At 37.3% G+C, this 11,646-nt stretch overlaps 1 pseudogene; it reads right to left on the minus strand.

Moving 5' to 3' along the window:
- Positions 1 to 4,918: 4,918 nt before the first annotated feature.
- LOC112675522 (signal peptidase complex subunit 2-like) lies at positions 4,919 to 5,605 on the minus strand (annotated as a pseudogene).
- Positions 5,606 to 11,646: the final 6,041 nt, after the last annotated feature.

The raw sequence follows: 11,646 nt of genomic DNA on the forward strand, positions 1-11,646 counted from the left end.
ATGCTGTGCTTCTCATCTCTGTAACATGTTAATTTTATAACTGAAAGTTTGTACCTCTTAATCTCTTTTATCTATTTCACTCATCTCCCTTTTGGTTCTTCTTTATATCTTTTATTTCTTTGCTGGAATTCTTTTTATTAATTTCAAGAATGTTTGACCTTACTTCTCAAAGTGCAATTATACGAACTCCCTTAAAGTCTCTGCCTGATAATTCCAACATCTGTGCCTTCTTAAGGTTGGACTCTGTTGATTATCTTCCTCTTGAATGTTGAATTTTTCCTGGTTCTTCAAGTGCTGAGTAAATTTGGATCGTATTCTGGACATTTTGAATATATTGTTCTAAGACTCTAGGCCTTCTAAAAATCATGAAGAGAATGTTGGTTTTTGTTTTAGAAAGCAATAACCTAATTTAGATTCAGGCTGCAAATTCTAATCTGCCTTTCATGGGCTATTACTACAGCATCAGTTCAAGTTTCAAAGTGTTCTGTTACCTAGATCTATCCTATGTATGTGCCAGAGTAGCCAATCTGGCAACATGGTGATGATCTAGCCTGTAGCTCAGTTCTCAAAGCCTGTGGTATGCTGTTTAGAATCAGATTAGTGTGTGTATAGTTCAGAAGTGAATTCAAAAATTCATATACCGATTTATGAGATTATTCTCTTGACCTCCTTTCTCTCTATGATTTTCCCAATACTTTCTGGCTTCTGTGGCCTCTCTTCTTGGTCCTCCAACTAAAAAGCTGTGATTTTTGTTTCCCTGCTCTACCATGAGCTTCCCACAATTGTGTCTGAATGTAGGGCTAAGCAGTGAGAGCACAGGAAAGAAAAAATATAATCAATGGAGTTTCACTTCATACTCTTGGGACAACAGATATTCTGGTCAGAACGGATTCTCTCCCTTAGAATTTCAGGACCCTTTCTGGTCACCACTATTTTCATGGTGCTGCTTAAAGATAGGACATGGAAGAGGAGGCTAAATCCCAAAGATGCCTCCCACTTTCTCTGACCCGAAGGAGCCCTTTCTCTGCTCCTCTGATGAGAAAGAGAAGAGTTCTCTTCAGTTTTTGTCTCCATACCCACTGTGCACCTCTAAGTTTGGGGCTATTTTGAGTCTGAATCAGGTGACATTAGAGGAAAACAAAAAGAGAAACTTCCTTGGGGCACCTAGCTGGCTCAGCCTGTGGAGCTTGCAACTCGCAAACTCAAGGTTATGAGTTCAAGCCCCACGTTGGGTGTAGAGAATGCTTAAAAATAAAATCTTAAAAAAGAGAGAGAGAAATTCCCTCACTACCACTGTGCTAGAACTTCAAATTCTGGTCTCCTTTCCCAATCTGCCTGCTACCATTTACTTTTCAGAGTCTTCAAATAGACGTTTCATGTGTCCTGTCCAGGATTTCTTGCTGCTTTTAGTGGCAGAGACAGGGTAGAGTGTGTTAACTCCATATGCTGTAGCATCAGAGCTCTCAATTATCTATCAAACTGTTGTAAAGCATGTAGACATGCAAATGTGTTACATCCCAAATTTTAACATAAAGGAAAATATCGGTGTGTTCACTGGAACTTTCAGGTAACTTCATTTTTACTGAGACCTCAGAACGAAGCTTCTCTGGCCTTTTCTTTTAATTGAAGAGTATTCTGAGATTATACGGTAAGCGTTAAAAATGTAGAACCACAATTACTAACCTATGTAAATCTAGCTTTTCTTGATATAGTACAACCTAAATATAAAAAAAAGAAATAAAGTAGATGCTAAAATTGCTAAGATTGCAATTGTCATCAATCGCTAACACTTTTAACTTTCTCGGCTCCACAAATATACTTCTCTGCTTTCATTGATTAACTGTATATCAAGTATTCAACTCCATCTTGCTACTAAAATACCTACCAATTTATCTGCTAAATATGTGGGTTTCTGATGAGATTTTTAAAATAGGTTTCTGCTATTTAGCAACAACTTAGGAAGCCATGACCCTACAATACAACTGTGTTCAGGCTGTGAGTGTCTGTCTCCTACCATACAAGGGCACATGGCCCCTCATACAAATGCAGGCAGACACACAGAGAATCAAGCTTTCTGTACACAAAGTACATTTTGACCAGTCACTAACACCATCTCTGAAAATCACCTCCTCCGAATCAAAACCAAATAGCTCTAAATGGTTTCCCGAGCTGTACTGAATCCATCGTTCCTTTTAGCTAGGACCCTGGCTCAACACACACACACTCCAGGGGGATTCTGGGTTCATGGGAATGACAATGCTGTAAACAAACTACCTTCAAACCTAGGTGAATAGGTCTATAAAAGATTAATTGTGTGCTTCCTAGAGGAACTCCTAAGGTAGGAACTTGATAGAAATGACTAGGCAGGATGGTGAGAAGAAAAATTAAAAGAAAAATGACAGTCAAGTCCCATTACCAAAAAATGACATGAGATGCAGGTGTTGTACCTGACACAGATGAAGGTCATGGAATTGGATTTCCTTAATGCAGCTCTGTTCAGGTTGTTTCCTCATCTCTATCTGAATGCTCGGCCATGTGCTCTGGAAATGCTCTCCTGTGGATTTAGACTTGAAATATGCCCGGTAGCTCTCAGAAGGACAGGGTCAAATATCTGGGAGGTAAATGCAGGCTCTTTCTTCACGTGTCACATGGCCGTGTCCCCTTTGCTAGAAAATAAACAGGTTGACTATCACTCTATTCACTGGTGTGAAGTATGGACACAGAGGGAGCATTTATCTTCCCAATCGACCTTTATCCAGGACGAAGCCCTGTTCTTGCCTTGAATCAAAGTCACCTACTTACACATGCATTTCCTCAGGAGTCAGAGCCTTTTGCCTATTAGGGGAGAAGTGAGTTGACTCTGGAAGAGAAAGCTGGGAAGTTAACTTGCAGGCTCCTCAGTTAGCATTTCCTGAAGACATATGCACACACATTCTTTGCTTTACTTCTCTCCTTCATGAGGGCACATAATCCCTAATAACATTAAAAGAGGTTGTTCACAGGCAATAAATGTTGAAAATGGATCCCTTTATATGTTACCTTTCAAGCTAACATTTGGGGTTGATCAGACTAGCAGATTAAAAACTACTCTATATTTGGAGTGGAATCCAAGTGTTCACCACCTTCCTATTCTTCGCTATTAAAATATTCTGTTTATTTCTCTAATAATCCCCTTCAAGGAACTCTGGAATAGCTTCAGTCCATAATTTATGGACCACTGGCCTGAAATAATTTGGGTCAGAGAAAATTCATGTGGGCCTAGATGTAGGAAAAGGCTTGGGAGTTGCTTAGAAGAATAGCATTGCTGAGCGGCAAAGGCAGGGAGTGAGGTCCTGAGAGCCTCACTGAGAGGGTGATAGAGGGAATATCAACACCAGGGAATCTAAAACTGGTGCAACTATAAAATAGGAATTCTGCTGAGTTCTTGGCATAAGTGAATGAAAAATTACATACTTGCATTCAATAAGCTCAGCCTTTCAATATATAATTCGGCAAGTTCCATGTTCAAGGCATGCATGGGGTGCCATGGAAATGCACAGAAGGGCGTGTTGCCCAAATAGAGATTTCAGGGAAGACTTTCCAGAGTGATGGCATGCTTGAATTGAGTCTGTAAGGTGAACAGTGGAGTAAGGGAATTTCTGATACAGTACAGGGCTTTTGCTTAACTCACACTGGAAACCATAGATTCGTCATGCAAACTGAGCAAGTACTATGAGGTAAAATTCCATAGGGTGTATATGGGAGGGTGATGGTAAATAAGAATAAAAGAATATACAAGGGCCAGATGTGAATAAAAGGTGATATAAATCCTATATGCAATGAATAGGAAATACTGAACATTTCTAAGCAGGAGAATGCCATGAGGAAGGGTGCCTTTCTGCTAGCTCCACTCAGCAGCAGTGGAAAGCATAGTGCCAGTGTCAGAGAGCCCTATCAGGGCTGTCACAATAATTCAGGCAAGGAAGGATAATGGGGTGAACAAAAGAGAAACAGTGGGGATGCAGAGCTGAAGGGAGATTCAGGAGTTTTAGAGGAAGAACAATTTGTTTGACTTTGCCATTGCTTGTTTTGGCGAGGTGGAACAGAAAAATAGATTATCACACAGGTATCAGGTTGGGGACCTCACTGGAAGGTGGAAACCAGTTCCTGAGGTAGAGAGCACTGAAAGAGAAGTCATTTGGAGGGAATATTTTTTAATTAATCAATTTTAAGTATGTAGTTCTTTTTTTTCATATCTTCTTTTATTTAAAAACATTTTAGAAAATGGCAGTTAATAAAGGGCATGAACATATCAACAGGGATATACTAGTAGAATACATAGACAGTATAAAATTAAAAGTGCCCGTGGATCCTTTAATTGATTAAGAGCACAAAACGTAACAGGCAGGAAGTCTTTTTGAACAAATTAAAAATCTGTGTTTTTTTCCCTAATTCTCCCCAAGTCAGATATATACACACTCACAAAAATGATGTGTGAAGGAAAGCTGTCATACACAAGAAGTTGTATTCCAAAACAAGGGAAATAGCTGTTGAAACAGGAATTAACACAAGAAAGTCAGCAACAGGTTAACAGTTTTAAAAATTGAGTCTTTAAATGCTGCATGGCACAAAGCTATTCGATATAAAGTACTGCTAGGTATGAAGGAGGAAGTCTGTATGGCTGTTTAAAAAATGCTTTTCTGGAAAAGCAAATCAAAACGACACCAAGCAGCAGATCAAGGAGGCTAAAGTTAGATATCAGAGCTACAACTTCCCATATCTGAACTCGAAAGTCCCGTTCAGAATGGAATAAAACTTCAGGACAAGACAGGGTCATTTTAACATATTTTACTTTATCCATTTTAGGTTATCTGTTTCCTTCTCCTTCACCTTGAAATTCAGCACGATCCAGCAGAAAGATGGCTGCTTTTAGAATTGGCTATTTTATTTTTCTTTCTGTGGCAAGAATGTCATAGAGACTGGATACTTCAGGCTCCTATGCATCCATGACCAGTGTCACACTGTGGTCAAAAAACTTAGCAATGGACTTGGGGTATTCAAACTCTCTGCTGCTGCTTTGTTCTTCTACTCATGAGAGTCAGCTTCAGAGCAAATTTATCACTGAACCTTTTGAGACTTGAGGACAGTTGCCAAATATCCTCAGGATCCATTCCTATAGGATTTAACAACAACTTCAGAGTGTTTCCTGTGGGACATAAGAAAGTTACTCTTTTCCTTCTATGAATATAAATGGTCAGGATCGCCATCATCTCAAAATAGGATATGACACACAAAGCCAAAACAGGCTTATATCATGGAAGGGGGTGCATATACCCCAAATCAAAGCCACTATGGCAAAGAAACAGGAGATGGTATGATAGTGAAGTGACTGTAAATCATACCAAAGTACATACTTGAACTCTTCCAGAAGTACCTTTTTGGCAGAATCATCCAAAGAATCCTTCACAGCTGATCCATCCCATTTATCAATATTTACAGACTTGTCATCAATCTTCCACTTGTCCAGCAAGTTGCTGTGGCCCTTGCCTCTCCTGCATATGGGACCACCACCAGCACTGCTGCCTTGGCCACCAACACTGCAGTCCTGTCCTCCTGCTGCTACCATCTTATCTCAGGTATGTAGGTCTGAGGTTTAACAAGCACATATAGCCATGTAACTTCCTTCAGTACTGAGATACACAGTATTTCCATCATCCTATAAAGTACTCTTTGAGTCTCTTTGAAGTGGCTCCCTTCTCTTTATCCTAGATCTGCTAACCACTGATCTGATTCTTCAGATTTTTTTGCCTTTGCAGAATTCCACATAAATTGAATCATATAGTATGTAGTCTTTTGTGTGGCCTTTTCCCACTTAACACAATACTTTTGAGATTTATTCATCTCGTTGTCTCAGTAGTTTGCTCCTTTACATCATGAGTAGCATGTCATTGTATGTAATAAGTTGTTCATCCATTCACTGGCTGAGGACATTTGGGTTGTTTCCAGTTTGTGGCTATTACGAATAAAGCTGTTATAAACAATCAAGTACTAGTTATTATGCGTACATTTGTTTTCATTTCTCATGATTAAAGACCAAGAATTTCTCAGTTGTATAAGAAGTATTTATTTAGCGTCTTAAGAAACTGCCAAACTTTTCTACCATGCCTATACGTCTTTCATTCTCACCAGCAATCTGAGTTCCAACTGCACTCCATCTTCACCAGCTTTTGATATTGATATTAATTTTCATTTAAGCCATTCTAAATGATTTTAGAATCACTACCTGTGTAGTGGAATCTTATTGTGGTTTTCATTTGCATGTCTCCAATGAATAATGATGTTGAGCAACTTTTCATGTATTTATAAGATTGTATCTTTTGTAAAATGTCTATTCAAATTGTCCATTTTTCATTGGGTTGTTTGTTTTACTAATAAGTTGCAAGAATTCTTATTTTGAATATGTCCTTTATCACATACATTATTTGGAAATATTTTCTCCCAGTCTGTGATGTGTCTTTCCATAATTTTAATGATGCTTTCAAAAAGTACTTAATTTTGATGAAGTCCAATGTATCAAAAAAATTTTTTATAGTTAGAGCTTTTTGTGTCTTGGCTAAGAAATCATTGCCTTGTCCAAGGTTTCAAAATTTTAAATCCTACATTCTATTCTAGAAGTTTCAAACATTAGGTTTTATATTTTAGGTCTATGATCTATTTTGAGTATATTTCTGTATATGGCATGAGGTACAGGGTCATTTATTTATCTACGCATACCCAATTTTTCTAGCATCACTTGTTACCCAATTTTTCTAGCACCATTTGTTGAGAAGTTCAGAAGCAAATTCTAAGGGGAACAAGAAGAGTTCTTTTTGATCATGCTGACCCATCTATCTATGTGGTGACATGCAGTAGGCAATGAGTCTGAAACTAAGAAAGAGATGAATATAAAGATTTAGGAATCAAATCATTGTGATATTTGAACTCACTAGGCTTGGTCAGCCCTCCAATTAAAATGGGTCTGACCAGCCAAGAGAGAAACAGAGACACAGCATGGAGGAACAGGACAGAACTTTGGGATGGGGTAATTAGGTGATGGGCGTTACGGAAGGTACTTGAAGTAAAGAGCACTGGGTGTTTTATGCAACTGATGAATCACTAAATTCTACTCTTGAAACTAATAATGCAGTACATGTTAATTAAATTGAATTTTAAAAATTAAATACATACATATGTGTATGTATGTATATATATATATATATCAATTAAATTGCAAGGATTTAGAATAGGATTTTAACTCCTACATCCTACTTTTCAGTCATTCTATTGAAGAAGAAGAAATGAGAGGCAGGGCAATAGGTCAGGAGGCTATTGCAAAAGACAAGGACAACTGTGAGGTGCTAAATTAGGGCAGTGGTAACTTTAAAAAAAAAAAAAAGCCTAAGTAATACATATTTCATGTGAATGCAACTTTCATGGGAACACACAAGGGGATATAGACATAGGAGAAAACTTTAAGCCTGCATAAAGAAGAAAAACTGCTAAGCTTATTCTGGCAAATTTCCCCGTAAATAGGTCTTATGTTATTTATAGGCCCAGAGTATTCACTGTAAGTGTTTAAACTTGAACTTCTATTCTTTATGATAGCCTACAGTCCAAACATAAAGTTGCACAAGCCTATTGCTTCTAGCAACAACTAACATACTTGTGTACAAATGTTCCCAGACCTGTTTTACCTCTCTCCTATAGTACAGAGTCTTCCATCTCCCGACCTGCATGAATTGATTAGAAGGAAAGATGTTGTAGGCAAGTGTTAAAAGGTCCTGCAGTGAGTCCTATCATTTCTTAACTGTGTGACCAAGCTTGTTTGATCTGTAAAATGGAAATGCTAATAGCCACTTTTCAAGTATTAAGCAAGATAATATATGAATCCTGGATTCTAGTAGATACTCAAAAATATTTTCTGAGCAGAACTGAAATGAAGTCATTAAAATACCATTAATGTGACAGAAGCATAAAGTATGTGGCTCAGTGACACAGCTATGGGAGGAAAAGAAGAGAAAGTCTCCAGGTATCTTGCACTGTCTGCTCCAGATTCATCCTTCCCACCCCTCTACTCTGTCGCCTGTCCTTTTAGGGTGCCTTCTATGAATATACTAGAAGTCTCCCTTAACCTGGCTTCTGGGGGGGCTCAGAGAGTAAGGAACTTCAGCAAAGGATCAAGGGAGGTGGAATTCAGTAGCTATTTATTCCCTGACTAGCTCCTTCTTAGTGGGGACAACTTCAGTTGATGCTGCATTCAGAACAGAGCTTCTTAGCTTTTTTATGTCCCCTGGTCCTCTTGTGGATCTGGTGAGGTAAAGAGAGGTAACCTGTCCAGATTAATAGTTTTAAATGCGTAAAATAAAACACAGAAGACTATGCAGAAAGCCAATCATATTGAAATATGTGTGTGTTTCATTATATATGTCATGAATTTATGTATATATGCAGTTATGTACTTCTAATATAGCAATACATATACTTTTTATTACATTAAATACCAAGATAGCATAATATAGGCAAGTTGAGATTAAATTTACTTTTTACTTTTTTTTTAAGATTTATTTATTTGGAAGAGGAGGGGCAGAGCAAAGGAAGAGAGAATCTTAAGCAAACTCCAGGTCAGTCTCATGACCCTGAGATCACAATCTGAGCAGAAATCAAGAGTTGGACACAATTGACTGGGCCACCCAGGTGCCCCATATTACATGTTTTTTAAAAAATAAGTTTAACCTAAAAGAAAAAAATAAGTTTAACATTGGGATGCCTAGGCGGTACAGTAAATTGTCAGACTCTTGATTTCTGCTCAGGTCATGATGTCAGGGTTCCGAGATTGAGCCCTGTGCCAACCTCCATGCTCAGGGCAGAGACTGCTTAAGATTCTCTTCCTCTCCCTCTGCCTCTTCCCCTTTTCTCTCTAAAAAAAAAAAAAAAAAAAAAAAAAAAAGACATGTAATGTAAGGTCTCCCATTGTTTAGCATGTAAAATAACATTAACCTCTGGAGTGATCATTGACTGGCAACACACACACACACACACACAAAGTTGGACATCCAAATAATTTTGACATTTTGTTCTAATGATTACAAATGTTAAAAATTCTTATTCACAAAGATACAATGTTACAAGCAGAATTAAAGTTTCCATAGCTCACTTCATAAGATCAAGATGGGATTTCCTTAGGGAACATCAAACATTTTGTTAGGCTGTTTTAAACTCCAATTGCAGTGAGTCTTTTGTCCTAAAACCAACATGTTCTTTGGCTCACTCAGTCTACATCTTCAACATAGTTTATATCAGAGAGAGAGGCACTGTGAGTCCATAATTCAACTTTAGTGCCATCAAGATAGAGATAAATTTTGAAAAACTTTTGAAGAGTTTCTATGTGTCTTCTGATTTATCTTTTCAAAATTGACAGAATTTTGTATCTCAACTCTATCTTGGAAAAGCAACTCCTCTAGCAATTGAAATTTTGTAAGGATGTTGGCTTCTAATTTTTTCTTCCCTATCAGTACCTAACGCAAGAAAGTTTTTTAATTTTTCAGTAGCATCCATAAAGGTAACTTCAAGAACCTGAATTGAAAGATTTATCATCTTATTCACATGGCTTAAAATATCTACATGGTAAGTCAATTCATGGATAAAATCCTTTCTTTCAGAAAGGTTCAAAGTAGATTTCCTTTTTCCTTAAGAAAGGTAAAATTCTGCTCTTAGTTTGTTAGCAGTAGCTAGGAGGTTCTCTTTCCAAAGGACCTCCATGCAGTAGAAAAGCTCCTCAGATTCTACCCCCATTTCTTGACAAAGTAAATACTATGATTTGGAGACCTGCTCCTGATAAGGCTAATGACTTTATGGCATTTACCAAACTTTCAGAATTGTTGAAGGAATCTAAACATAATGTAAATACATGTCTGTATGAAAAGAAATAAGTGACACAAATGTAAGGAGCTTCCAGTTTCACTATATACCAAAAGCAGATGCATCATCAAGTATTGTAGAAGCACCATCTGTGCAGTCTGAAGCTTTTATTTCTAGGCAAAGTTTTGTTTGAGGAAAAAAAAACTTTTTATCATTTCTAAAATACTAAAGGGTTTTGTAGTTTCCAAGAGGGACTCACAAAAATAAGAATTCTTAAAAATGCATCAGCATGCACACAGGGACCAAAAGCAAGGATCTGGCTACAGTGAAAAATGTTGATCTCAAGGTTGTGAGTTCAAGCCCCACATTTGGGCATAGAGCCTACTTTAAAAAAAAAGGAAAAGAAAAATCTTTGTTTACATGTAGCCATATACTGAGGGAGAATGGCAAAATTGCCAATTCTAAGTGACAGACTTCAGAATGAATTTTTTTTAAATCAACTACTCTAGATCAGATGTCATCATTTAACAAGAGTGTTGCTATCAGCTTTTTCCTTCTGCTCCAGTCCACAAAGCAGCCCATTTTTGTCTAGTGTATATGGCTTTTCTTTTTATTTGGCAAATCCAAACTTGGAAATACTCTACACAGAATTAAGAATTCTTATTGAACAATCCATACAGTTTTTCAAACCCTTAGAAACACTGAAAGCCACTAAACTATTTTCAGAAATTTACCAACTGTAGACAGGAAATAGTGAAAAGCATCATAGGTATCTGGATTACCAAAGTGTACCCTTCCATAGATAGATAGATAGATAGATAATATATATGTAGGATGACTGAAACCATGTTTCTTCTAGAAACATAAGAAACCACTGTATTTTCAAAGTAGTAAGGCACAGATGATATTTCAAGGTATCCACAAACAACTATACTATAAAGATTTCTTCTTTTTTTTTTTACTATAAAGATTTCTATTCATGACAGAATCACAGGTACTATTGACACTAATGTAGGTTGTTAGCTATTATTCATAATTGAAATTCTAAATTTCAGTTAGATGTTTGGATGTAATTATTTCCTATCCAAGTTCATGAGCTCCCTGAAATCTATCCATATGCCAAAGTTAAGAACAAAGTAACATGTTTAAAAAAAAAAAAAAAAAGAATAACACGTAGAAGGAAAAACAGCCTGAAGTTCTACCAAGTAAGCTGGCTGATGAAATTAGGGAAGTATGGGCAGAAAGACTGAAAAAGAAGTAAGAGGACAAATTTCTCAGAATAGGTAAGGAATGTGAAGACACCGGTCCATTTAAATGCCCACTAGAGGCATCCATAGTAGAGGCAGCTCTCAACTGTAAGGTAGACAAGATGATCAACCCAGTGGATATCAAGCAGTCCCTTTCTCCAGTCATCTGATATCTGTTCAAGGGGTACAATAACTGTTCAAGTACAAAGTGGCTAAATTTTCAAGGATTTAGACTATGTGTATTTTGAGCAGCATAGTCTTACTTTCATCAAGGCTGATCTGATTACTTCCAATATTAAGTGTCCAACATGCTATCAGAGACCATTGCGGAGTGGCACCAGTTCCTGTGGGGACCAGTCAGATACCAGGTGGCAGGTTGACTACTTGCCATGGAATGATTAATGCTTTATATTCACAGAATTAGATACACATTTCAGGTATGTATTTGCCATTTGTACTCAAACTGTGCCTGCTAAAGCCACTATTGATAAACTTACAGAATATCTTATTCAAGACTGTGGTA

This window comes from Canis lupus, chromosome 30 (assembly GCF_003254725.2).
Source record: "Canis lupus dingo isolate Sandy chromosome 30, ASM325472v2, whole genome shotgun sequence".
In the NCBI taxonomy this organism is placed as follows: Eukaryota; Metazoa; Chordata; class Mammalia; order Carnivora; family Canidae; genus Canis; species Canis lupus.